The sequence below is a fragment of the Macaca nemestrina genome, chromosome 11, assembly GCF_043159975.1.
Source record: "Macaca nemestrina isolate mMacNem1 chromosome 11, mMacNem.hap1, whole genome shotgun sequence".
In the NCBI taxonomy this organism is placed as follows: domain Eukaryota; kingdom Metazoa; phylum Chordata; class Mammalia; order Primates; family Cercopithecidae; genus Macaca; species Macaca nemestrina.
In genome coordinates this window covers 67,287,919-67,312,565 of record NC_092135.1, presented here as the reverse complement: position 1 = coordinate 67,312,565, position 24,647 = coordinate 67,287,919, and the positions used below count along the sequence as shown (strand labels likewise).

General features: G+C 38.1%; 1 long non-coding RNA gene across 1 annotated transcript in view; it reads right to left on the bottom strand.

Moving 5' to 3' along the window:
* Positions 1-2,512: 2,512 nt before the first annotated feature.
* Positions 2,513-24,647, bottom strand: part of LOC105483281 (uncharacterized) — a 39,118-nt gene continuing 16,983 nt past the window's right edge. The window contains exons 2-3 of the long non-coding RNA XR_988143.2: positions 6,584-6,675; positions 2,513-2,887 (exon numbers count right to left, since the gene is read on the bottom strand). This is a non-coding gene — a long non-coding RNA (uncharacterized lncRNA). The remainder of the gene's footprint in view (positions 2,888-6,583; positions 6,676-24,647) is intronic.

Here is a 24,647-nt window from a genome sequence, read left to right as displayed (position 1 = left end):
ATAGTGGCACATACCTGTAATCCCAACCACTAGGGAGGCTGAGGTGAGAGGATTGCTTGAGCCTGGGAGGTCTAGACTGCAGTGAGCCATGAGCTTGCTACTGCACTCTAGCCTGGATGACAGAGTGAGAGCCCACCTCAAAAAAAAAAAAAAAAAAAAAAAAAGTATAATACAAATCCAGATATAAATGACTCTATTTAGATTGTTTGATCTTTTGAATTATTTATACTTTTAGATTATCTGGGGCCACTGTTCTGCATCAAACTAGGTACTATAAAGTTGATTCAAGAAGAGATATATTCTTCATATGGGTTTGACTTTCACAAACTTGCTTTTTCTGGTAGTAATTATCAGAAAATAGCTACCACGTGTATATATATATATGTATGTGTGTGTGTATTTCATAACATACATGGAGGTACCAAGATAAGCATTTTAAATTTGCATCTCATTTAATCCTCACAATGGGGAGGAAATTGAAATTTAGTAAAATTCAGAGACTTGCTCAAGATTACCCAGCTAGAATTTGGACTTTGAGGTTAAATTCACTACTTTTGTCTTTGGTAATCTGTGTTAAACATGTTAGTTTTATTTGCTAAAATATTAACTTCATCATGGCTGGGTGCAGTAGCTCACAACTCTAATCCCAGCATTCTGGGAGGCCCAGGCAGGTGCTTCACCTGAGGTCAAGAGTTCGAGACCAGCCTGGCCAATATGGTGAAACCCCGTCTCTACTAAAAATACAAAAATTAGCTGGGCATGGCGGTGCATGCCTGTAATCCCAGCTACTGGGAAGGCTGAGGCAGGAGAATTGCTTGAACCTGGGAGGTGCAGGTTGCAGTGAGCTGAGATCGTGCCACTGTACTCCAGCCTGGGTGACAGTGAGACTTGGTCTCAAAAAAAAAAAAAAAAAAAAAAAAAAAAAAAGAAAAAATAAATTGAATACATTAGGTCCTCAATGTTGTCAATAGGTTCTTGGAAATGTCAACTTCAAGCAAAATAAGATATAACAAAACCAATTTTATTTTTCTCATCGACATTATAACTAAGCCATCCATGGTGGCTCATGCCGATAATCTTAGTTTCTCAGGAGGCTGAGGCAGGAGGATTTCTTGAGGCCAGGAGTTCAAGATCAGCCTGGGCAACTTAGTGAGACTCCCATCTCAAAAAAAAAAAAAAAAAGGCATTATTCAAAGAACTGTTGTACCTCATTTTGCTTAAAGTTGCATTTCCACAGGACTTAGTGTACATTGTTTTGTCAACCGAGTGAAAATTGCTTCTTAATGTTAGGAAAAAATGCAAACAGAGAGGATACAGAAATAAATCTGTTAATTATGTATGAAACAAGACCTACTAATTTAACCTGGCTGTCTAAGATACAGTTCGCTTTCAGTAAACATCACAGATTTAAATGATTTTTTCCTCTAAAACATAAAGGGACATTTTAGAAATGTTGAATTATATAGCAAGAATGTCAGTGAAAAAAAGGATTCTATCTGGCCACTGGGTGTCAATCTTGATCCACAGTCACAAGGAAAGAACACTCTTTTATGACTCCAGCTTTTCTTCCTCATTCTCTCCCCAGAGAGTTAGGGGAGTGATTTTATTTATAGCTAATAGGACACATTTTCTCTCTTAAAATCTTTGTGATTTCTAGTCCACTACTGTGAAGATTATAATCTTCAGAGAATCTGAGGAGGAAGAAAAGACTAAAAATAGCAGCCAAAGAAGCATCTTTAACAAAAGTGCACTGACATTTACGGTTCTAAAATTATTCTGGGCTGGGCGTGGTAGTTCACGCCTATAATCCCAGCACTTTGGGAGACTGAAGGAGGAGGATCGCTTGAGCCCAGGAGTTCAAGAACAGCCTGGGCAACATGGTGAGACCCTCTCTCTAGAAACAAACAAACAAACAAACAAAAATAAAAATTAGCCAGGCATGGTGGCATGGGCCTGTTGATCCCAGCTACTCAGGAGGTTGATGGGGGAGGATCACTGGAGTCTAGGAGATTGAGGCCTCTGAACCGTGATCACACCACTGCACTCCAGCCTGGGTGACAGAGTGAGACCTTGTCTCAAAAAAAAAAAAAAAAAAAAAAATTCATTCTGGGGTAAGCTTGGCCAGCTGTGTAAGACATTATTTTGTGACTTGATTTCTGTACAGTCCTGACTATGTAACATTTCAAAATTCTATATATCAAATATTGGTCTGGAAAATCTAGCTCTTTTAGTGAAATGGTGTGTTTTATTATATGATTACCATTTTAAACTAGGAAAAAGGTGAAACTTCAGAAGGTTATATAATCTACGGGGATTTCTCAGCCTCACAGTTCCCTTACCATTACCTCCTCTAGTGCATCCTTCCAGAATCTAGATATACTCTATACATACATAAGCATTTATGTCTACATAGCTCCTCTCTTTTTAAATACACAAATGGCATAGTAAACATGCCATTCTGAGACTTTTTTTTTTTTTTACATTTAATAAAGCATCTTGGACAGTGCTTTGAATCAGTTAATGTAGATCTGCCTCATTCTGAATTGAGGCCATACTTTAAAAAAGACATTAAATAGTGCCCTGATGTTCTCATCTTTTAGGATTTTATAAGTGGCAGCAAAGGCAAGAATTTGGTCAGACATGCCAATCCAGATTAGAGGAAATGGAACGCAGAGGAGCTGGACGTCCTCACCTCTCATGGTCTGCAAGTTCTTTGATTCCCCTTCTCCTCCTCCTCCTTCCAAACCCCTCCAACAATCTTGAACATATCTCTGACTTCTGTTTATCTTACACTTGCTGACAAATCTCCTTGGAAGCTGGTGGCCCATTTAGCCATGGCCACAGCCATATCATGGCCCCCGGGACACACCACAGCATGGTAAGGGCCCTGAAGAAAACATACCATAAAATTAGATAAAGCTGGATATTTGTAAATAAAATTTTTAAAAACGCTCATTTGGCTAAAACAATGCAGTTTGATTTCATTTACTTCTAAGCTCTTTAACTGAATTGAGCATATTTGTATTTTTCCGAATTCAGTAGATTAGACTCGAATCTCTCATCCCATAAACAGGGATGCCCCAAACGAGTCTCAGTGATTATTGTATGTTGCTGTGGCCGCAAATTCACCTTCCATTATGTTGGACTGACATTCAAACTGTTCTGGACAAAATGCCAGTACTCTTTCTAAAACCAGTGTAATCATGATGTGTTGAGATATACCTTCAACAGGTAGCCGATGAGTCCTAGCTTTCTGGAGTTGTTGCACTCTGCTGCTGGGTTTCAACTTCCCCTCCCAGCCCGGGCACTGCGGGTGGTTTTACCTCGGTTTTGAATTCGTTTGGTTTTGAGCACTTGCGGAATCTTGCTTCATGTCCCTGGGGATCGTTAGTGACATCCTGGGTGTGAAGTGCTGGGGGATACCTGTTACCAAGCTGTGGTCTGTTTCTCAGCCTAGTAGTTAGAACCATTGGTCAGTAAATGGGCTTTCAAAAAGCCTCAGGGCTTTGTAATTCTACAAATGATATAAAACAGGCCCCTTTGGAGCGATTCTGCGCACTGCCTCCTAAGAGTTAAGGGAAATGATTGGCTCTGTGTCTAGAAGGGAATGGGTGTTGGATGTTTTATCCCCTGATTGGATGAACAGAAGTTGGCCTTGATTTGCAACTGAGGTCCCTGTTGGCCTCAAAAGCTCCAAAAACATCTTAGCTAGGAATGATGTTAAGTCAGGGCTGCTAGCTGGGTGCTCCGCAGGCCTTCTGGAGCAGTGTTTCAATGGGCCTTTAGAGTCTGGCTGCCATGTAATGTATTGAGGCCTTGAAAACACGAATGCAGCATCTGAAAGTGTCCAGCACAAAGGAGGGGTGGAGGTGCAACCAACAGGAAAAAAAGGGGCTGCTTCCTTGCTTCTCAGACCTCCATCACCAGTGATCCAGAAGAGTGAGTTCCTTTCCTGGCACTGTGCTGGAGAGCTCTGGCCTCTGGTTTCTATTTTTGCTTTTAGTGGGTAACTGCTGCTAAACCCAGGGTCAAATAGGCCTTTCAGACATGCAAAGAAGGATTTAGTGCTATTTGTTGTGTCCCCTTGGGCTGGATACTAAGAGTTTCTTTATTTGTGAAATAAAAACAACAATAATGATACTGCCTGTGGAAAAAAAATGAGATAATGTGTGTAAAAGGCTTGGCACAAAGCTGGCCCATAGTAAGTGCTCAATTAATAGGAGCACCAACATTAGGAGAGAAGGTTGCTTTCATAGTTACCTATGTGGGATGACTTTATTCCTTGTCTAAAAGTAGAACTACTCCCCTGACTCTGATATGTGAAATTCTGTTAACTAGAGATTCACTTCTTAAAATCAGAATTCTTGGTAAGTGTAAACACTTCTGTGAAAGAGAACATTAAGGCTTGGCAACCATTTACACATCAATGAGAATAAACTTAACAGATTTTGTTAGGGAGAGATAAGGGCAGTGAGTACTTTGGGAAGAGAAAGAGTTCCCACTGAGTACAGGAAAAGTGATCTCTCCAAATCTAGAGATAGGGCAGGCTGTCCTGTTAAGTAAGCACCTCTATTTCCTTGGGTTTTGTCCTTTCGAGACAGGTCATCTAATGACCCATAAATATTCAGTCCCATGGTTCCCTCGCTCCATTATTAAGTATTTATTAATTTCTTTGCTTGAATTAGTACAAGACTGGAAACAGAATGAGGGCAAGAACCCCAGATGTGCTTGTAGTGCTGCATGTGCAATGCCTTCATAAATATTTGTCTTTGAAGAAAGGTATATAGGTACAGTGTTATATAAATATAATTGAAAGTGACATATGATTGAAAGAATATGTCCTTAATATTTCCATTCTGAAGAGTATGTTCTTTCAGAAGAGAGCTTATAGCTTTTCTAGTTAAATGTACTTATTTTACAAAGAGGAATTTAAGGGCCAAAATGGGGAAGTGATTCTTCCCAGCTCTCCCAACGAATTAGTGGCAGAACAGGACTAAATCTGGGGTCTTTTGTTCCAAAATGGTATTTACAATGCAGAATTCAGCATAGTTAAATAATAAATGTCTGGGACAAGTAAGTTGGTCCGATACATATCTGCAGATTTTATCTGAGTCAAGTATGCAAAAAGATACAATTCAATTGCATTAAAACTATATTTCCTAAAATGAATCTCTGTGGTTAGAAGTCAGAATATTAGTTACCCTGGCAGGATGGGAGTGACCAAAAGGGTCATGAAGAGAGTTTCTGGACATGTTCTCACTCATAGGTGGGAACTGAACAATGAGAACACTTGGACACAGGGTGGGGAACATCACACACCGGGGTCTGTTGTGGGATGGTGGGGAGGGGGGAGGCATAGCATTAGGAGATATACCTAATGTAAATGACGAGTTGATGGGTGCAGCACACCAACATGGCACATGTATACATATGTAACAAACCTGCATGTTGTGCACATGTACCCTAGAACTTAAAGTCTAATAATAAAAAAATTAATTAATTAAAAAAAGAGAGTTTCTGGGATGCTGACTATGGTCTGTTTCTTGATCTGGTACTGGCTAAATAGATTAATTTATGAAAAATTTGTTTAACTCTGTCCTTGATGATTTGTGTATATGCTTTACTCTTTAATTTTAAAAGCTCACTTAGAAGTGTATCTATTGGCTAGGTGACGCCTATGCAAGACCTTGAGATGCTGTGTTTTACCCACATTAAAGGAAGGATTGAAACAAATAGTGGTAGGACAGAGGCTCACATTTTAGAAGGGTCATAATTATGCACCTCGGTCCTTTTACTCCTTCCTGGAAATCGGTTCTCCCAAATCAGCAAATTTATTTCAGGAATGTAACAGATAAAAATCTACCCCACGGGAATCTTTCGTTCAAACCATATGGAAAAATACAGGGACCTGTAGGTTTCTGGTTATTGCCATGAGCTCAGGGTTAGAAATGCTTGTCCCCTGTTTGGCCACTGTATAACCTTTTATGTGCCGTTATCTGATCTTCTTTTCACCCCAGGCAGTAAAGGGAGTGATAAGTCCTCCTCAAGATCTTGCAAAAGACCTCATAGGTGGATGGAGGAGGGGCAGAGGTGCCAGATGTACAGCCGAATTGAGCAGAGCTATTTCAGATGTTCAGTCTGTTGCTACACTTCTGCTCCTTACAGTGTGAATGGCATGTGTGTGCGAGGCAGGTCCAAACGTATTTTTCTTGAAATGAATGTTAACACAGAAGGGAGTGGGAATTAATGGGTTTTTATCTAGAAATAGAAGGAGGAGGCGGCTGCATGCTATTGATGTGGAACTGACCATAGCCTACCACCAATTTCTCATTCTTTGATCTTCTGCCATAGATTTCTACTTTTAAAAATTTCAATTAATGCTTCACCATGGAAAATATGGCATCCTTAATGGCCCACCAGAGTAAATGCAGCCCTTGCAGTTTTATAGATTTTTAAAACTGAAATTAATTATAGAAAATCTGAAAACAGCTATCAGCTTTCTAGAAATATTATGATAGTTGTCTCAGGGTTCTGTATTCCCATTCATTGGATGCTTTTTTCTTTTTTTAATATGACAACTCACCATATGAAGTTACTCTTTTTCTTTGCATCCAGAGTTGCTCAAAAATTCTTTTGAAGCGTATTAACAATTCCTTCAATTTCACTTTTCCTTTGCTGGTGGGAATAAGAAAAATATTTATTGTCTTTAATATGTAGGTCAATTTTAGGAATGAAAAATGCTTTCCTTACATAGTTGAAACATTAAAAAGTGGCAACAGCCTGTGGGCTCCCTATTTAAAGTGCGCAAAAACACCTAGGTCCCAGCTCTATGCATTTCAAGGCAGACCAAAAAACACCTATGAGTAGATAAAACTAGACCAAAATTCAAAGAGCAAATATTTAGACCTAGTATTTTTTAAAATTTAGAGTTTACAAAATCTTTACCATACAGTTCAGCAATTCCTTCTCACACTCTAGTCGTTGTGTATCAAGCTTCATGTTGGGCATTACACAAAATAATGACTTTCAAAGTTGCATTTGGATAGAAGGAGTATGATTCTTCCTTAACTTGAAAATGAGGTAATTGCATTAGACATAAATCCAAAGGGAAAATGAACCTCTAACACATTTTTGTTCTTTGCTTTCACTCTTTTGATCTTTTAGTGTATATTATTTGAAAGCCATGCCTTTACAAATGCAGCTGTGTCCAAAAGAGTTTAAGTGACAAAGTTTCAAAGATAACTATGGTTTTAAAAATTGTATGTAGCTGAGAGGAGAAAACAAAAAAAGACTAATTAAAATACTATAGTTACTAATGCAAGTGGCTGGTATAAATGAAACAGAGACACAAATATTGGCTCAGTACTTGTTTTGAGGTCCCAAAGGTAAATAATAATTCTTTTTTTCCATTGAATGATATTGGGAAACTTCTTTTTAAAAGTCATATGCCTAGAAGCACATCCATTGAATAGATTCTGGCACTGTTACTCCCAGTCTGCCTCTACATTCCAGCCCTATCTGTAGTTCAGAGATCTGAGAGCCAAAGTTAAAGAGATTGTAGGAAATAGGAATTTTTTCCTTTTTGCTGTAACTCAACTGGAAGGCTTTTCATTTACATTGTCATTCCTGCGGGAAAAACAAAAACCTGCCTCCAAACCTGATAATGCTTCCTTGGTCCACTGCAGATAAGAGAGCTTTTGTCATAAATAAAGGAGTCGATTTGGATTTAGTTTTAAATCACTCCAGTGAATTTGTTGCCAAAGGAGATATTAGCAGTAATTGGTACAAAGTATTTTTATATGCTAACCCTTGTCATCAAGGCATGCAGTCTGATTTAAGATCATCAAAGGTTATCTTTCATGGTATATGTATAACTAAGACTGATTAGTTAATGAGCTGAGCTTTTTTTCCAGCAAGGACTTGTGGACATTGCCCCTTTCCCTAACTGTGTTTTCTAGAAGGTCATTTACTTGCATCTAAACCAACTGATATCTATCAGAAACTAAAAGATGTTGAATGTGTCTCCTTTTTTTTTTCTCCCAGAAGATACTGAATGCGTTTCCTTTTTTCTCTCAAATTATGGCTCACATAGTTTAGTCTGCTCAGTGTTGTACCATGTAATGTTGTTTAAAAAGCAAGTAAATTTATTGCCAACATTTAAAAGTTGGGATGTTTTTCACAAAAATCCAGATGTCTGCCTTTGTTACAGAATTAGGGGAACTAGTAATTCTAGGATTAATTTCTTCCAGGACAACAATTGGCTGAAGCTGAGCAGTAGCTAAGTTACACATGTAGAACAATGTGAGTTTTTTCTTAAGTATGGCCCATATTAACTCATTTGTGTTAGCATCCTGGCCCCCAGTAGGTTGTTGAGTTTGAGACTCCTCTTTGAAGCAGGGATTGGGTTGGGTAAGATAAGACTTTGAAGGAAGCAAAAGATTTTTGGTACAGTTGTTCAAAAAGCTAGAATGACCCTAGAGCTTCATGGTCAAGAGTCTAGACTTTGGATCAGACAGATCTGGGCTTCAATCCCTGTTCTGCCATTTCCTACATCTTGGAACTTGGGGCAAATTGCTTAAATGTTCTTAAACTACTTCCTGTTTGGTAATAGAAGCCAATAACGGCTCCCGTAGAGGGCTGTTGTGAGGAGTATCACAGGAATTATTTCTGGTACAAAAGATTTTATTAATCAAGAAATCTCCGAGCTACTTTTAAGAAATTGTTACAGAACATTTACTAAAATTCTTAAAAGAGAAGTTCATTTACATATTTTAGACACATCTAAATTTATCTGTATTATCCGATTAGCTACAATCAATTAATTAATTCACAATTGTCCCTCTTAGTCTTGGAGCCAGAATTTTCTTTTTCTTTCTTTTTCTTTTTTTTATTTTGAGATAGAGTCTCACTCTGTTGCCCAGACTGCAGTGCAGTGGTGCTATCTTCACTTCAAGCTTTGCCTTCTGGGCTTGAATGATTCTCCTGCCTCAGCCTCCTGCCCGGCACATTTTTGTACTTTCAGTAGAGATAGGGTTTCACCACATTGGCCAGGCTGGTCTCGAACTCCTGACCTCAAGTTATTCACCTGCTTCGGCCTCCCAAAGGGTTGGGATTACAGGCGTGAGCCACTGTGCCTAATTCAGGAGTCAGAATTTCAAACCATTTCCCCTTTAATATATTTTTTCCAAGAGTCACAGTGGTGGCTTTCAGGCTGAATAAAACTTCCTACATTGTTTGGCTAGATTTCTGCTTTCACTATAATCGTGCTTAAAAGTCACCGTAACTTCAGAAGCCATTCCTAGAGTAGATTATAAGAGAAATGTCAAAAACAAACAAGAAATCACAGGAAAGGATTAAGAATCCTTTTTTTGGTGGGTGTAGGGGGCAGTAGTTGCAAGAAGAGGTAAGTCAACTTGCCTGGACTAGAAAAATAGAGTTGACCTAGAAAACTCTTTTACAGGCACATATTTCACAAATGAAATTTATAACAAAGCTAATAGGAATCTTACAATTGCCTGAAAATTCAACCTGCTTCAAGTTCTTCCTTTAATTATCCTGTCTGCCCAGGTCTACAAAGTTATTAACATTGTCTAAACAATAACATCCCCAAGGTCAGAGTTCTCCATCTAGCTGCACACTGGAATCACCTGAAAGATATTAAACATTAGTACTGCTCAGGCCCTACTCCCAGAGACTCTGATTTAATTGGTCTAGGGTACCTGAACATCAATATGGGCTTCTGCTATGTTAGCACTGGGTGTTGGTATGGGGAAGAAAGGTAAATCTCAAGAGAGCAGAAGCCTGGCCATTGGTTTGTCTCCTTTTCCTGACATTCACAGAACTACTCTTGCTGGCTGCAATAAACTGAACCTTCACTTATTTGAGTGCAAAGGAGAGAGAGATGGCAAATGGTTAGTCAGCACTCCAGCAAGGGAAGGAAGGTCCGTGCTAACCATGTCTAAGGGTATCTATAACAGTACCAGAAACCTTTGAAGTTCACTTTTTTACTCTACACAGTATATCTCATTTTGCCATACTAATAGCTTTTGAGATAGATATTATTATTATTATTCCCATCTTGTGGAGGAGTAAAAAAATCTTTAACAGGCATGGATTTTTCCATAATGATTCATCACTTTGTTTTGATTTTTTGAAATAAAATTGAATCTATTTCTGAATTCCAGTTTGCCAAGGTTGATAAACAGTTCAATATAAATCATTCATCTGCCATTGGCTTGTGCAAGAACCCTACCCTTAGAAACATGATGAGGAGAGCTGGGTCTTTGAACCATAGTGGTCACCATTATCAATTTATTCCTCCCACTACTTGATGCCCTTTCCATGTCCTGGTCCTTCACTGTTCACCTCCAGGTGTCCTTCACTGAGAACATTTCTCATTTCTACAAGTTTGGCCGTGGAGAGCCTCATTGCTATTCCCAAGGGTCTGGTCCTCCTCAGGCATCCATGTGCCCAGCTCCCTTCAACATACAGGGCATTTTGAGGAAGCTGGTGTAGGCTTACCCTCTAGTAGAATCCTATTCCTCTACTCTGCCAGACTTTCAGGGACCCAACAATATTTGAGAGTCCAGGCAAAGCCTCTCCTTTCCTTGGATGCACAGATGCTTTAATATCATTTCCTTGGATGGGCTGAGCCTTCCCAAAAGGCAGCTTAGGAAACACGTAGAACACTCTTCTCTCTCTCTTCTGGGCAAAGGAACCCAAAACTCAAAACACAAAGACCTGGCTGTATTTTTCGGATGGAAACAGGGAAATAGCATCCTTTTTCTTTTTTGTTGATGAGTCTACAGCAGCCCCAAAGACACAAATTAGTTATTTATTATCCACTCTGATGTAGTGCTATAAAGCTTCTAAAGCAAGTAAGAGAACTTTCTCTTTTCATCAGAATTAACCCATTGACCCAAATGAATCTTTGACACTTCATAAGTCCAAAAAAACCCACCAAAAAAACCAAAAAACATCTTTACTGAAGAGGTTTGAAATTAGACATTGTATTAGGTCTCTGATAAGTAAGTACAAAACCTCAATCTTTAATGAAGTTCCTCTGAAACAGTTTATTTTTCATGGACTATTCTTCAACAAATATTCCATACCATTTTAGGTTTGTTTTTATGAGACTTCTTGAGTATTAACAGTTAGTGGTCTTTGTCACTGATTCTTATTCTAGTCACATATCTAGTTCTTGGGCCAGAGGAATATCAGCTTACTGAACAAGTGCCTCCAGGTCTTGGGATCCTTGGAAGATTTAAGGGAATCTATAGTCCCACTCTCAACTGTGGAGACCTCAGCTGTAAATATAATACCATTCAGATGGTCTCCAGCTAGACTATTCAGTAATAGATAGATAACTATAATAATAAGAGTTCTAGTTTGTTCCTCCATCTTGTAAATGAAAAGTGCAGACCTTTTCTGAGGCTGAAGTTACTACATCTCACAAAGGACTTCGTGGGAATGGATGAAGGGTGGTGAGCAAATAAATTGCACAGAAGTGGAAGCTTATACTATATGGTGAGATACATGGAGTCACTAATAAAATGGGCCTTGGGAAACACTAAGGACTCCTTGACAGGAAGAAAGAGTGGGTACCTTGATTTCCTAGGGCACTCATGTTGGAGCCACAATAATAATAACTGATGGTTACTGAATATGAATTCTCATCAAAACCATGTGGGGCAAACACTAGTATTATTCCCATTTCATAGATGAAGAGACTGAATCACAAGGAGGTTACAAACCAAGGTTGTATTGCCAAGGTTATACAGCTGGGGGAATAGAACTGGGATTTAAACTCAGGCAGTGTAGCTCTTATTGGTGGTTGTCTGTGGTAGGCTCATCGGCTCCATTATTGGGAGAATTTGGAGGAACTTGTTGAAAATACTGTCTTTCTATAACACCAACAAGACTCCCTTGGGAAGTGCTGCCTGGCCCCAGCTTTGGCAAAGCAGCACAGTCAAGCTTGTCCATGAAGCCCTGTGCATTTTTAATGTGTACAAAGGCAGCAGCAAGAGCTAAACATTTCCTTTTCTAACCTCCTTCACGGTTTATCAAGTAAAACAGTTACCTTAATCATCTCAGGGTCCAAGGGTTGGATGGAACCTTGCTTTTTCCTAAGAGAGATTTTCTGGGACGGTTCTAAACTAAGAAAACACCTTGGCAAAGGAGTAAAAAATTGACTACTTAGTGACCATCAAGCTGCAGGGCTTATGACCTTTGGATTACTGACACAGTTCATCTACTTTGGCAGTCATACAGGATTTCTGGGAATTGACACATTTTTATTAATGACCTTTTAAGCCACCACACTTACAGGTATAGACTTGACACACTAATATACACATGAAATGTTGGGCATTTTTTGGGGTAGAATGACACATCTACTCAAAGAGAAATAAATCATAGAGGTTCTTATTCATTTTATTCAAATTGCAGTAGTATGGCTATTGATCAATTCAATCCAAGTGCACTCCATTTCTCAGACTATACAATTTTTAATGCACTTGGCTCTAATAATTCTTAGAATGTACTGAATTGCAGATGATAGTGTTGAGTGAGAATTAAAGTGCTACTGTATTCAAAATTTGATGTTTGTGACTATTCATGACTTGTAGAATGCAATAAAGAGCAGGTAACAAATGGGAGCAAATTATTCTTTGCTTTCAATAATTCTTTTTAACCGTAGAGTTGGGGTGTCTTAAGCCGATAGCCTTTTCTGGCTTATTTTTTTCCTTCTCCTTTCTCTGTGCAAACCCTCCCCTTAATTTAGAATCTTCTTTTCTGACTTCTTTTCTTCTTCTTTTTTTTTTTTTTTTGAGACAAGGTCTCGCTCTGTTGCCCAGGTTGGAGTGCAGTGGCATGATCTCGGCTCACTGCAACCTCCGCCTCGCGGGTTCATGCAATTCTCATGCCTCAGCTTCCCAAGTAGCTGGGATTACAAGCTTGCACCACTATGCCCAGCTCATTTTTGTGTTTTTGTGGTTTTCCTATGTTGGACAGGCTGATCTCAAACTTCTAGCCTCAAGTGATCCACCCACTTTGGCCTTTCAAAGTACTGGGATTCATAGGCTTGAGCCGCTGCTCCCAGACCCTGGATTGTCTCTTATTGAAACTCTTTATCCTTCAAAGCCAGCCTCATGATGCCTTCTTTGATTGCCCTGTTCTCTGTGGTCCCCCAACACTCAGCACAGGGTAGGTGTCACTCACATGGTGTTTAACCCATTCTCCCTGAATTTGCTGTTATTTGCTATTTATTTCACTTTGCCTTTTAGATCATGTATTGGTAAACATTTTCTGTAAGTGGTCTGGTGGTAAATATTTCAGGCTGTATGGTCTCTGTATAGTCTCTGTCATAACTCTTGATTCTGCTGTTGCAGTGTGAAAACAGCCACAGTCAATGCATAAATGAACTGGTGTAGCTGTGCTCAACAAAACTTGATTTTTAGACGCTAAAATTTGAATTTCACACAATTTTCACATGTCACGAAATATTATTCTTTTGATTTTTTTCAATCATGTAAAATCATAAAAACTATCTTTAGCTTGTGGGCTGTACTAAAACCAGAAGTTGGTGGATTTGGCCTATAGTTTGCTGAATTCTATTTAAAATTATTAGTTCCTGCAAGTCAAGAATGACATATTAAACAATGTTGTGTCTATCCCTTACAATGCCTGCCACAAAACCTTTCATGTCATAGCTAAGTCAATTGTTATTTGTTGAATTGATGTGGAATAAAATGAAAATATACCTGCTGGTTGGGCGTGGGTGGCTTATACCTCTAATCCGAGCACTTTGGGAGGCCAGGGTGGGAGGATTACTTGAGGCTAGGAGTTTGAGAACAGCCTGAACAACATGGCAAGACCCTTGGTTCTACAAAAAAAAAAAAAAAAAAAAAAAAAAAATTAGCCAGGCATGGTCGTGTGTACCTTTGGTCCCAGCTACCCAGGAGGCTGAGGCAGGAGAATCACTTGAGCCCAGGATGTCAAGGCTGCAGTAAGCTATGATTGTGCCACTGTATTTCAGCCTAGACAATGGAACAAGACCCTGTTCCAAAACAAAACAAAACCATACCTTCATCACTCAAAAATCAGAAAACTTGAGTGTTTATGATTCGTTTCATTTATTCTTTTATTTTTTCAACTCCATACAAAGAAGTTTGTGGAAGTGAAAACAAATAATGGGTTTTGCTTGTGCCTCTTTATATGAAGAGTTAACCCATTGAAATACTATTGCCATTGAAGAGCCAAATGAATAAGGTAGTCATCCCTCCACCTGGAGGTTGACCAAAAAACCTCCTGAGTTCATTTGGAGGAGAAATGTTTCAAATTACACATTTGCTTTTGAAAAGTAAGTGAGTAGAGGTTTGTCTTAGTTTGCAAAAAGGGAGCAAGAAATTCGGAATTTGTCCCTAAGGAAGACAAAAAACATGAGAAGGTTTGAAGATATTTTTTAGTCTATGTTGATTGCCAAATAGAGAGATCTTCTACATAAAGAAAGTGCAGTGAAGCTGCATATCTATTGTTGACTTCCATTTTATTGTTGTTTGAATTTCTTTTGATTGTGGTCATTTTAACAATTGTAAAATATACAATTCAGTGGCATTAAGCATATTCCCAAGGTGAAATCATCATCACTATCTCCAGAATTTCTCATCATCAAAACTGTGTACCCATTGAGCAGTAATTTCCCATTTTCCCTTCCTCATGGACACTGGTAACCACCATTCTATTTTCTATCTCTGTGAATTTGTCTATTCTATTTTTTTTTTTTTTTTGAGACAGTCTTGCTCCATCACCCAGACTGGAGTGCAGTGGTTTGATCATAGCTCACAGCAGCCTTGACCTCCTGGGCTCAAGTGATCCTCTCATTTCAGCCTCCTGAATTCTCCCCTGGGACTACAGGCACACATCACCATACCTGGGTAATTTTTAATTTTTATTTTTTGTAGAGACAGGGTCTTACCATGTTTCCCAGGCTGGTCTAGAACTCCTGGGCTCATGCGATCCTCCTGCCTCAGCCTCCTGAAGTGTTAGGATTATAGCATGAGCCACCACACCCGGCCTGCCTATTCTAGATATCTCACATAAGTACAATCATTTAATATTTCTCCTTTTGTGTCTGACTTAGCATAATGTTTTCTGCTTAGCATAGTTCACTTAGCACAATGTTTTACAAATTTATTCATATTGTAGCATATGTCAGAGCTTAATTCCTTTTTATGACTGAATAATATTCCATTGTATGTACATACAACATTTTGCTTATTCATCTGTTAATTGACATGGGATATTTCCACCTTTTGACAATTGTGAATAATACTAAAATGAGCTTCAGTGTATAAGCATCTGCCCGAGTCTCTGTTTTCAATTTTTTTTGCTTATATTCCTAGAAGTGAAATTGCTGGGTAATATCATAATTGCATGTTTAACATTTTGAGATACCATCAAGTAGTTTTTGACAGTGCCTGTACAGCAATGTACAAAAATTCCAGTTTCTACACATCCAGTCAACACTTATTATTTTCTGGTTTTAATTTACTATGATCATCCTAATATGTGTGAAGTTGTATCTCATTGTGGTTTTGATTTGCATTCCACTAATGACTCATGACATTGAGTATCTTTTCATGTACTTTTTGGCTATTTATATACCTTCTTTGGATAAATGTCTATTCAAATTCTTTGTCTTTTTTTTTTTTTTTTGAGATGGAGCTTCACTCTTGTTGCCCAGGCTGGAGTGCAGTGGTGTGATCTCGGCTCACTGCAACCTCCATCTCCTGGGTTTAAGTAATTCTTCTGTCTCAGCCTCCTGAGTAACTGGGACTACAGGTGTGCGCCACCATGCCTGGCTAATTTTTTGTGTTTTCAGTAGAGACGGGGTTTCACCATGTCGGCGAGGCTGGTCTCGAACTCCTGACCTTAGGTGATCTACCCGCTTCAGGCTCCCAAAGTGCTGGGATTACAGGTGTGAACCACTATGCCCAGCTTCCTCATCCACTTTTAAGTTGGATTTTGTCTTTTTGTTGTCAGTTTGTAGGAGTTCTTTATATTTTCTGGATACTAGACCTTTATCACATATATGATTTACAAATGTTTTCTCCCATTCTGTGGGTTGACTGTTCATTCTGTTGAGTGTGCCTTAGATGCCCAAAGTTTAAAAATGTTGATGAAGTCCAATTTATCTATTTTTTTCTTTTGTTGTCTGTGCTCCTGGTGTCATATTTTAGAAACCATTGCCAAATTCAAGGTAATATAGATTTGCCTCTCTGTTTTTTCCTAAGAGTTTTATAGTTTCATATCTTAGGTCTTTGATCGATTTTTAATTTTCATATATGGTGTGAAGTCATAAAGTAAGGATCCAACTTTATTCTTTTGTGTATAGATACATTATTGTGTCATCATCATTTGTTGAGAAGACTTTTCTTTCTTCATTGGATGGTCATGGTACCCTTGTTGAAAACTAATTGACCATAGATGCATGGGTTTTTTTCTGTACTCCCAATGCTTTTCCATGGATCTGTATGTCTATAGTTACGCCAAATGCAGTTTGGATTACTGTAGCTTTGTAGTAAATTCTGAAATCAGGAAATGTGAGTCCTCCAATTTTGTTCTTTTCCAAGATTGTTTTGGCTATTTGGGGTCCCTTTGCAATATGAAATTTAAGATTGGGTTTTGTATTTCTGCAAAATAAAAAATGTCATTTGATAGAGTTTACATGGAATCTGAGGATTGCTTTGGGAAGTACTGTCATCTTAACCATATTGCCTTTTTTTTTTTTTTTTTTGAGATGGAATCTTGCTCTGTTATCCAGACTGGTGTGCAGTGGTATGATCAGAGCTCACTGCAGACTCAAACTTCTGGGCTCAAGTGGTCCTTCCGCCTCAGTCTTCCAAGTAGCTGGGATTATAGGTGAGAGCCACCTTGCCTGGCTCCATATTAAGTCTTAGATAGGGTCTCACTCTGTCACCTAGTTTGGAGTGCAGTGGCACAATCTTGGCTCACCGCATCTTCACCCACCAGGCTCAAGCAGTCCTCCCACCTCAACCCCCTGAGTAGTGCACACCATCACACTTAGCTTTTCTTTTTTTTTAATTAAAAAAATTTTTTTTGTGGGTAGCGATGCGGTCTCACTATATTGCCCAGGCTGGTCTTGAACTCTTGAGCACAAGTCATCCTCCCACCTTGGCCTCCCACAGTGTTGAGATTACAGGCATGAGCCACCACACCTGGCCATATATTAAGTCTTGTAATCCATGAACACAGAATGTTTTTCCATTTATTTGTGTCTTCTTTAATTTTTTTCAGCAATGTTTTGTAGTTTCCAGCATAAAAGGCTTTTGACTACTTGGTTAAATTTATTCCTAGGTATTTTATTCTTTTTGATGCAATTGTAACTGGAACTTTTTTCTTAATTTCCTTTTAGATTATTCGTTGCTAGTGTATAGAAATACAAACAATTTTTGTGTGTTGATTTTGTGACCTACAACTTTTCTGACTTAATTTATTAGCTCTAACAGTGTGTGTGTGTTGGGGGGCCGGGGGCGAGTGTGTATTCTTTATGGATTTCTACATACAAAATTATATCATCTTTGAATAGAGATTGTTTTACATCTTCCTTTCTCATTGGGATGCCTCTTATTTCTTTTTCTTGCCTGATTGTTCTGGTGAGAACTTCTAGTACTATGTTGAATAGAAATGGTGAAAGTGGGCACTTTTCTCTTGTTCTTGATCTTAGGGGAAAAGCTTTTATTTTTATCACCATTGAGTATGATGGTAGCCGTGAGTTTTTCCTATACCAGTTTTATCATGTTGAGGAAGTTCTTTTCTATTCCCAGTTTCTTGAGTGTTTTGTCATGGAACATTGTTGAATTTTGTCAAATGCTTCTTTTGCAGCCACTGAGATCATCATGTTGTTTATTTTGCCTCCCTTCCCTTGTTTAACGTGGTGTATTACATTGATTGATTTTTGAATGTTAAGTCACCTTACATTCTGGGGATAAATTCCACCTGGTCATGGTATGTAATCCTTTTAATAAGCTACCAAATTTGGTTTGCTAGTATTTTGTGGATAATTTTTATATCTATATTCATAAGGGACATTGTGGCCTGTAATTGTCTTTTTTTTAAATAGTATTTTTTTCTTATCTGGCTCATGTGTCATGAGAATTCTAGCCTCACAGGATGAGTTGGGAGATGTTTCCTCCTCTTTAATTTTTTTTTTTTTTTTTTTGAGGCAGAGTCTCACTCTGTCGCCCAGGCTGGAGTGCTGTGGCGCGATCTGGGCTCACTACAAGCTCCGCCTCCCGGGTTCACACCATTCTCCTGCCTCAGCCTCCTGACTAGCTGGGACTACAGGCGCCCGCCACCTCGCCCGGCTAATTTTTTGTATTTTTAGTAGAGACGGGGTTTCACTGTGTTAGCCAGGATGGTCTCGATCTCCTGACCTCCTCTTTAATTTTTTTGGGAGAATTTGAGAATGATTGGCGTTAGTTTTCCTGTAAATGTTTCTTAGAATTCACAAGTAAAGTATTGAATTTTCTCTGTTGGTAGGCTTTTAATTACTGATTTAACCTCGTAACTTGTTGCAGGTTTATTCAGATTTTCTATTTCTGTTTGAGTCAGTTTTGGTAGTTAGTGTACTTGTAGGAATTTGTCCATTTCATTCATTGCATTTTGTTTTATCCAGGTCTAGAAAATCTACCAAATTCAGTAAGAAGCTAAAATCATCAGAATATATTAAAGCCGTCACTTTAGGAGTCTCATAATTTTTCCATAAATTTTCCATAAATTTTCTCATAAATTTTCCAATAATGTTAAAAAATATTTATTGAATAGGTAGGGGAATTTTGGACTGAATAATATGCCAGTGCATACATATTTAAAGGGTGTTTCTAAATTGCCTTTTTGCAGAGCTACCATTTTCTAAGACTCCTAACTTTTTAGGGCCTGTTATGTATCTAATAAGCATCAATGAAAATTTTTTTGCAGTCTGTAACATTGGCCTCCAAAAACGTATAAAAGATAAGAACTTTGACATAAATAATATGTGACAAGGATATCATAGATAGATACAAATGTCTATTAAATAAAGTTGTTGAGAACTATAATGCACTAAATAAATGACTTTGATTATATTCATTGTTCCTCTGTCAGCCATATGAATTATTTACCTTTCAATATTCAGCTTATAGATAACCTTTTTCTCCAATCCTTCCTTTTTGCTCCCAAAGGAGAGTTAAGTGTTCCCTCTTTATGCTCCTTTAACACTCTGTGGATACATTGATTATATTTATCAGGCTGTGTTGTATTATTAGGTCATAAATCCTTAAAAACATAGGGAAATTTCTCCAACCTCTGTGCCTGTCACGTAGATATTTGGTAAATGTATACAGGCTATATCCAGGGCATCACAACTTTAACCATCTGAAATGTCCTTTCTAGCTTGTCTTCAGGATTTTACACATTCAGGATTTTCACTATAGTCACAAAACTAAGTCTTTGTGCCTTAGGAAAGTTTTGAGAAGCTTTTTTTTTTTTTGTTTTTCTGAAAGAAATAAGTTATTTCTCATGAAGAATATATAAGATGTACACACAGATAGAATGAAAGATATTAACACCTAAGCAAATGTATTAGAAACCTCAGATTCTGTACTTATTCTGACATTACTCATTCAAAAAGCCTTTCCTCCTACCGTTGAAAGTATGTTTCTAAAGAAGCACAAGCTGGATCATGTTGAGGAGGGCCTTTGCTGACTAACATTTGCTATTGCTGTGAATTATGGAGTCAGGACAGTCATAAACTAGGGGAAGAGAAGAAAGGGGGTTCTAAAGCCAAGATCAGTTACAGTCTGTTGAGAACTAAATAGAGAACTTCATGGTTTTGCCATTCACATATTTTGCATTCACCATTGCTGAAGACCAGTGCCAATCTGTTATCTAATGGGAAAAAGAATTAATATTCTCACTATTTCCCTCCATTAAGGTGCCCATTTTTTTTTTCATTATAAGCTAGATTTAAATGAAGGATCTTGTGGTTTCAGAAAATGACAACAAATTAGCAAATTTAGGGTGTTATCTTAAGGGGAAAATGTCAATCCTACAGGTCTTTCAAGAGAAGCTTGGAGGTGTCATGAGATGTCAACCCAGAGACTTTGGGGAAAGGGCTTATTTTAGCTTCCTTAAGGGTCCTGGAAAAGTCAATCTCTACTGTAATTTCTGTTGGAGTGAAAAAAACAAACTCAAAACAAATACCACAAACAAACCAATAAACAAAACCCAGTAGGAACATAATATGAACCCTAGTTTAGAATATCTGTTTGGGTTCTGGCAGTGTTACCAGCTTATTGGTGACTTTGAAAATTACCCAAATATTGGAAATTGGAAATTTCCTAAATGTTCTTGAGCTATGAAGAGTGATATAGGTGATCAAACAAACTTTGGAAACTAGATGATGGACAGTAAATGTAACTTAATTGTTTTTTCTCTTTTCATAAAGAAAACACGTTTGCTGCAGATAATTTAAACAATATAGAAAAGCTTTTTAAAAAATCATCCCAAAGTCTACCATTTGGAGCAAAACTCTTACTGTTTCAGTGAACATTCTTTGAGCATAGAGCACAATTTTGGCCTTGATTCCACGCACCTTTCTCACCCTCTACAGACTCCCCAACACACATGTGCTTTAACTTAATAGTACATATAATATATGCTACTTTGCAAACTGATTTTTAAAACATTATTATGAAGAGAAAAATAATGTTTAATGTTTATAATAAGCTGACCTTTTAGATTTCTAATAATTGAAATGACATGGCAAGTAAGTTAGAGCCAATTTACCAATAATGGTTGTATGAAAGGCAAATAAAGTTGTTTTTTAAAAAGTATTAAATTGTAAGGTTCTAGTTCTAATACTCTTTCTCTTTTTCTGTAGCTGCGGCAATTGTCTACTTACAGTAGAAAGTGAAAACCAGTTGACTGGTTTTCATCTGGGTTCCAGTCTTCACTCACTAGCCATGGGAAGCCTTGTCTCTATTGTTCCTTCTTGTTCATATATGAATAGTTAACAAACTTTTAAATTTAGTATAATTTGCCTTTCAGGTTGAGGTATTTCTATGGTTAAATACTACTTTAAAGTTGTCATTTTTATGCTGACAGAATGTACACATTTTGAAGAGTATAGGTAAATTTTATTTATTTATTTATTTAGAAATAGGGTCTCACTCTGTTGCCTAGGCTGAAGTGCAGTGGTGAGATCATAGTTCACTGCAGCCTCCAACTCTTGGACTCAAGCAAGCCTCCTCCCTCAGCCTCCTGAGTGGCTGGGATTATAGGTGTGAGCCACCATGCCTAGTTTAGGTAAATTTTTATTTACAGCTTTTATGACATATTATCCAAATATTGTCTTGCAATATATTCAAATACAGTAGGTTTTTTTTTTTTTTTTTTGGCGTATTTGTTACTAAAGAGGTTCCTGTAACAACAGAATGTATTGAAATCATTAGGCAGCACATGTTATGCTTTCAATTGACAAATTAGCATTTTGGAAAACTTATGTCTGCTACTTGAAGTTTGATAGCTTCACAATACTTAAATAATTTTTTGTTGCGTTTGGTGATATTAACAAGTGTGATTTCAAAAATATTCTATAATGAAATATATCAACATTTAGAAGAACTGGCTAACAGTAAACTAATAGTTTTCAAGTGACCAATGCATAATGTTACAAAACCATTTAAAATGAAAGATAGATCCATGGGTTTTAATATAACTGAGGATAAAAAGTTCATTGATATGGTTTCAGATTTCACATTGCAATGAACCTTTAAGAAACTACCACTTATCAAGTTTTGCTGTAGTATCAGAGAATAGCCACAATTATCTGAAAAAAGATTTACAAATTTAAAATATAAAATAATTGTTTGAAGGCATTGGAGGCCGGGCACGGTGGCTTACACCTGTAATCCCAGCACTTTGGGAGGCTGAGGCGGGTGGATCATCTAAGGTCAGGAGTTTGAGACCAGCCTGGCCAACTTGGTGAAACCTTGTCTTTACTAAAAATACAAAAATTAGCCGGGCATGGTGGTGGGCGCCTGTAATCTAAGCTACTCGGGAGACTGAGGCAGGAGAATTGCTTGAACCTGGGAGGCGGAGATTGCAGTGAACCGAGATTGTGCCACTGCATTCCAGCCTGGGTGACAGAGTGAGTCTCCATATCAAAAATAAATAAATAAATAAATAAATAAATAAATTTAAAAAAATAAATAAAGGCATTGGAAAGCAACGAGATATCCAGCACTTGAGAGACCAAGATTTAGGAGAGAAGAAAGTTAAGATAAGCCTAAAATTCTCTGCTACTTTTTCCCTCAAAGAACTTAAAATGTGTAAGCAACATTACTAATATAATGTGGAAACCAAGATGTTAAAAAATTAATCAGAGCTTTTGAAAGTATCATGGTGCTGGTGAGCTAAACACTGGAATTCAGAGCCTAACGAGGAAGAGACACAATCCTGGGCCACACTCCATGTTTCCACTGAGATACTTGAATACCTGTTTCCTAGGAGTAAGGACAAACCAGAAATAGTTCAGCTCTCAAAAAGACTGGAACCCAGCCCTGAGACAACTCATTCTGATTGGATCAAGGATTTACCTCTATTCTAACTGCCTGCTTGAAGGAAAAGAAATCCTCTTTGGAGAAGATAGCATCATCCAAAACTTATATAACTTTTTCATATCCAATGGAAATTATTCAATTAAAATTTGCCAGGCATACCAGAACCTTGGATGAAAGGACCAGAAACAAAAACAACAGATAGTGACAATTCATATCCAAGAGTTACCAGGTACAGACTTTAAAATAATCATAATAGGCCAGCAGTGGTGACTCATGGCTTTAATCCCAATGCTTTGGGAGGCTGACATGGGAGGATCATTGAGTTTGAGATCAGCCTGGGCAACATAGAGAGACCCTATCTCTACAAAATATTAAAAAATTAGCCAGGTTTGGTGGTGCTTGCTTGTATTCCCAGCTACGCAGGAGGCTGAGGTGGTAGGATCGCTTAAGATCAGGAGTTCAAGCTTACAATGAGCTATGATTGCACCACTGCATTCCCGCCTGGGTAACAGAGTGAGAACCCACCTCTTAAAAAACAAACAAACAAAAAAGCCCCATAAAAGTAAAATAATCAGGATTGCCATGTTCAAGAAAATAGATGACAAAATGGAGAATTTCACAAGAGAACAGCACTCTCTAAAAATAATTCAAATAGAAATTTTGGACCTGAAAACGTAATGACTGAAATAAAAATTTAATAGGTAGGGTTTACAGTATATAAATCCCAAGTAAGTAGGAAGAAAGAAATAATGAACAAAAAGTATAAATGAAATATAAAGTAAAAATAGGGCTGGGTGCTATGGCTCATGACTGTAATCCCAACACTTTGGGAGGCCAAAGTAGGAGGATCACTTGAGCCCAGGAGTTCAAGACCAGCCTGGGCAACATAGTGAGACTGTGTCTCTACCAAAAATAATTTAAAAATTAGCTGTGTGATGGCATGCACCTGTGGTCCCAGCTACTCTGGAGGCTGAGGAGGGAGGATTACTTGAGCCTTGGGAAGTCAAGGCTGTAGTGAGCTGTGATCATGCCACTGCACTACAGCCTGGGCAACAGAGCAAGACTCTGTCTCAAAAAACAAAAAACAAAAATATAATTGAATGAAAACAATGGTTCTTTGAAAAGACTGACAAAATTGACAATGCTTTAAAGAAAAGAGAGGAAAGAGAGAGAAAAGACAGCAAATAGCCAATACAGCAATGAAAAGAGAGATAATACTACAAATCGTACAGATCCCCAAAAGATAAGAGAATATAATGAACAAATTGATGGCAGTATATTTGAAAAGTTTGGTGAAATGGAAAAATTCCCAGGAAAGGACAAATTTCCAATGCAGATATGAGAAGAAACAGGAAAATCAGCTTTTTGGTTGAATGTTGATTACATCAGACCCTTTCCATATGAAGGGAGAAGTGACTTGTCCTTACTAGAATCGACAGATACTCTGAATATGAGTTTGCTTTCACCAGCAACGCATTTACAGTGAAGGAGGTGTAACATCAGTATATGACCTTGGAATGCGTTGGTGTTACTTATACCTTATTCCTAGAAGCAGCCACCTAAATACAGTGATGGAATGATAAATTCTCATTTAAATCACCAGTTCAGTGACAAAACTGGTGAGATTGGAGTGTTGTCCTCTAGGATGTGGCATATGATAGATATATGAATCGTTGTCCCCCAAAGTGGAAGAAAGATTGGTGCCTCCCACCATCAGCTCAATAATTTGCTTCTCATTCCTGACATCTTAGGCTCTGCTGCATTAGAAGTCCTGATTCCTACATGGAATGATTCCACCAGTGAGTACCACAAAGCATTAAAGTATCACAACTGCTGGTCACTTGGCTCCTCAGTGGGGCTTCAACTCACTTTATACTGGAAGCATTATGCTCCAGGTACCCATGGGATGTGCTGTCACTTTTTGCCCTAGAGCTTCCCTGGTGCTGTAGACACTGGTGGACTGAGTAAGCCCACATGCATACCCCAAGATACAGAGAACCTGATGCCCCGAGGAGAACTCTTAAC